The sequence below is a fragment of the Micropterus dolomieu genome, linkage group LG15 (genome assembly GCF_021292245.1).
Source record: "Micropterus dolomieu isolate WLL.071019.BEF.003 ecotype Adirondacks linkage group LG15, ASM2129224v1, whole genome shotgun sequence".
NCBI lineage: Eukaryota > Metazoa > Chordata > Actinopteri > Centrarchiformes > Centrarchidae > Micropterus > Micropterus dolomieu.
Window position 1 is genome coordinate 16,351,822 of NC_060164.1, and position 4,493 is coordinate 16,356,314.

The following is a 4,493-nucleotide window of genomic DNA, read 5'->3' on the forward strand; positions in this document are numbered from 1 at the left end:
CGTTGCTATGTGGCTGTATTTTAATGTTTTAATGACCGGGTCTGTTTGTTTTGGAGAGGAGACGACCTCTGTGGTAATTCGGCTCCCGGTAGAACCCTGTCAGGGCTCTGAAGTGGACCCAGAACAACTCTCACCAGCTGTTAGCTGTAAAGTTAAACACTAGCAGGACTTAAGTTACGGTGTGGCTGTGTTAAAACTATAACTTAGCACAACATAAGTGCGCTGTAATAATGTTATGCTTTATTAAATGTCACAAATTAAATATTAGATATAATATCAGTCCAGTGACTGTTACCTGACAGCCGACCTGCCTCTCATTCTCCGGCGCTGGCAGTCACTCAGCCTGCGGAGTGAACGAAAGACTGAGAAGGACCCATGTAAGCGGTGAACGAGTCTTTCATTCCTGCTCCACAGTAGCTGTCACGTGACAAACGAACGACTCAGACCTAGAGACCCACAGTTGAGAGTCGTGAACTAATCAATTCTGTTTCCTGTGCTGACGGAGCCCATGCAGCTGCCGTGTGATGAGTGAACGTAAGAGTCCAAGATCCTTCACGCATGCGTGAAAATGAAGGAATTACTCACCGAGACAACCCGTTCCTCCCGAGTCATATACACTATTAGGTCTTACGAACAAACGTTCTTTGAACGACACAACACAAGTATTAACTGGTATTATGTTGATAGAAGTTGTCATGTTTAGTAGTTTTTTTTTTTTCTTAGTTTGTCGCAGGGTTTGAGGAAGAGACAAGTGGACATGATCAAGGATGGAGTATATGGGAGCAGCCAATCATTGACCAGGGTGACTACACTGTTAAGAGAGATCTGAGGTAAAGCAGTCAGGCAACTGGCTAGCTTTTGTTGCCATAGATGAGAGCAAATTCAGACATAAAAGAAAGGTAAGGTATGGTTTTGTAAGTAAAATGGTAATTACTGTTTTAAAAATGTAAAATACATCTAGTAGGTGCATTAAGCAAGACATTTTACTTATTTTCAGTATGGACGTGGACGACGTGGACACTCCTGGAGAAGACACTTGTGGGTCTTTGGAATGGTGGAAGTCAAGGGATGCCATAGACGTCCAATCTTAAAGCTTGTAAAATATCGATCCAGGAAGCGACTGTTCCCAATTATCCAGAAGTACATTAGACCTGGTAGTAAAGTGATAAGTGATAACTGGAGTGCCTACAACAGGTTATCACGTCATGGTTACATTCACTATCAGGTGAATCACAGGAGACATTTTTTCCACCATGGGAGTGGTGCTCACACTCAGCATACTGAACGGGCGTGGCGAAATTATAAAGAGGACATTTACCAATACAGAGGAAACCTGACAGAAAAGGCATTAAAGATGAACTTGAGGTTCACTGAGTGGAACTACTGGTTTGGAAAAGGAGCACAAGAAGGGTATATTAGACGCCTTTGCAAAGACATCAGAGCGTGCTACCACGTTTAAGTGATGCTGACGGGGTAAATACTGCAGATTTCCTATCATGTGATTAATAGCATATTTGAAAAAAATTAAATGAAATATAGACTCAGAGCTGTTCAGAGGCCATATTACAAGTGTCTGATATTACAATGTGACACCCCAAAAACAAGGCTTCCTTTTATAGTACAGTTTCACTTTACTTACTGAGAATGATATAGTTAGTTAAGTTGCAGAACACACATGGTAAACGTTTGTGATTTCATAAATGTATAACCAGTAGCAGAGGATGTGGTAAGAGTCTGGTAATACTATAGAAATAAACAAGGCCTCCTTCCGCAGTAGTTTCATTTTACTTATTGAGTAAATTGCCATGTTTTCCTTTGTAACTTTGCAGGACATACAAGGTGCAAATTTGTGATTACATGGAAAAAGGAATGATCTTTTTACAGATTGTTGGTACGATTCTGGTAATAAATAAGGCTTCCTTTTGCAGTACAGTTACACTTTACTTACCGAGTAAATTGTAAAAACATCTGCAAGAACATACCCAGTATTTAAGATGTGCCATGACACTATGGGAAAACTGTTCCTGCAGGGTAGTTACCAGGTAAGTGTAAGGTAAATTATTTGATAAACCCTGTATAAATGGGTGTAGCCATGAACAACAACTATGTAAGACAAGATAATTTATTGGAAACTACCGTCTTAATTTTGAGATAGTAATAAATAAACATGGTCTGTTACCAACATAACCCTTGGATAACTACAAACCTAACTTGAATTGATGGGTAATAGTGGAGGTGTTTCCAAAAATTGGCTGCCTACATTCTGAGGAAATACACAACTGTATCTGAGGTATTACCAGCCTAAACAGGTAACAAGTACACAGTACTTTGTTGAGTTGATATTTAATATTGGTGTTTTTTCCCTGGTAGTTTCTGTAATTGCATACTAATCACCTTAAGTAATTACACAATAATATACTATCATTTACCATATGCTTACCAGGTAAATACTTGCAGTTTCTCTGCATTTACATACTTGTTACCTGTGGTAATTACCAATAACCCACTATCACTTACCATATATTTACCAGGTAAATACCTGGTAAGTAGGGGACTGTGAAAGGAAGGGTTCACTATTTTCACCAAAAGAGAGGTCCATTTAGCTGATCAGCAGATGGTGGAGACCAAAAGCAGAGCTAAAAGGAGAGTGAATATTGGACTACCAATCATCAAGTGGCCAGAAAGACGACTCTGAATGCTAAAAGTCCTCCGTATCTGCTGGACATGTAAATAAGAACTTTACCATGAAAGGGTGATGATATATCAGTATTTTGTTTCTTCTTGTTTCTGTTGCCCCAAGAGGCAATTTAGTACAGATTTAAGTGTTACTGTGTTTTGTGTTCGTTCTTGTCCTCTACATCTCCTTTTCATGATACTTTATGCTTCTAGTCTAATGCAACTCAGAGGCAATTTTTTCTTTTTAACTCCACTACATTTATTTGACAGCTGGTTTTACATACAAAAATACATGATCAAATGATAAAATACAATGCATTTATATAATATTGATCAGTAGTTAAATAGCTCTACCTTAACAAGCTAAAGCCTTACAATGCTGCTTGCAATGTATAAGCAATAACAATCCAATCATATAATGTATATTAAATAATATAGGAGCCATACTGCCTAATGAGCATTTTCACTTTTGATATGTAAACTGTTAATATGTCTCTAATTTTACTTAAGTTAAATGCAGGACTACATTTTAGTACTAAGTTAAGAAGCTTCTTTCACCACAGTTAAGACAGTAACAGTAGTATAGGGTGAGTTCCAAGTTGCTCCACCTTCCATTTTTCTTCTTCTCTTGAACACAGCAATAAATACTGCATGTGTTGTTCCTGCTGCTGACCCACCCTTTGCCATATCTCTTGTTTTGCTGCACAGGGACTGAAACATCTTCATTCCAGTCCTCTGTCCCCCACAAGCACCATCAATAATTCTGCTAAAGTGTGTAGAGTTGAAAATGGGAGGGGGGGCAGTTGATGGCTTTACCATGGCACACTCAATCTCTTTACCTCCATCCGTTCCCGTTGTGCTAGCACACTTCCTAACGTGACCTTCCGCAATGTTGTTAATCATTTGGTGCTGTATGGATAACAGGTACACACAGCAGTCACACAGATTTTAGCACTGATATACAGTGAGGAAAATAAGTATTTGAACACCCTGCTATTTTGCAAGTTCTCCCACTTAGAAATCATGGAGGGGTCTGAAATTGTCATCGTAGGTGCATGTCCACTGTGAGAGACATAATCTAAAAAAAAAAATCCAGAAATCACAATGTATGATTTTTTAACTATTTATTTGTATGATACAGCTGCAATTAAGTATTTGAACACCTGAGAAAATCAATGTTAATATTTGGTACAGTAGCCTTTGTTTGCAATTACAGAGGTCAAACGTTTCCTGTAGTTTTTCACCAGGTTTGCACACACTGTAGGAGGGATTTTGGCCCACTCCTCCACACAGATCTTCTCTAGATCAGTCAGGTTTCTGGGCTGTCGCTGAGAAACAAGGAGTTTGAGCTCCCTCCAAAGATTCTCTATTGGGTTTAGGTCTGTAGACTGGCTAGGCCACGCCAGAACCTTGATATGCTTCTTACAGAGCCACTCCTTGGTTATCCTGGCTGTGTGCTTCAGGTCATTGTCATGTTGGAAGACCCGGCCTCGACCCATCTTCAATGCTCTAACTGAGGGAAGGAGGTTGTTCCCCAAAATCTCGCAATACATGGCCCCGGTCATCCTCTCCTTAATACAGTGCAGTCGCCCTGTCCCATGTGCAGAAAAACACCCCCAAAGCATGATGCCACCCCCATGCTTCACAGTAGGGATGGTGTTCTTGGGATGGTACTCATCATCCTTCTTCCTCCAAACACGGTTAGTGGAATTATGACCAAAAACTTCTATTTTGGTCTCATCTGACCACATGACTTTCTCCCATGACTCCGCTGGATCATCCAAATGGTCATTGGCAAACTGAAGACGGGCCTTGAC

The 4,493-nt window shown here is 40.0% G+C and overlaps 1 long non-coding RNA gene across 1 annotated transcript; it reads left to right on the forward strand.

The window, feature by feature from the left end:
• The first annotated feature begins 595 nt into the window (after positions 1–595).
• Positions 596–1,773, forward strand: LOC123984351. The gene is made up of 3 exons (XR_006828425.1): positions 596–624; positions 724–899; positions 998–1,773. It is a non-coding gene; the product is annotated as an uncharacterized LOC123984351 (long non-coding RNA).
• The last annotated feature ends 2,720 nt before the right edge of the window (positions 1,774–4,493 follow it).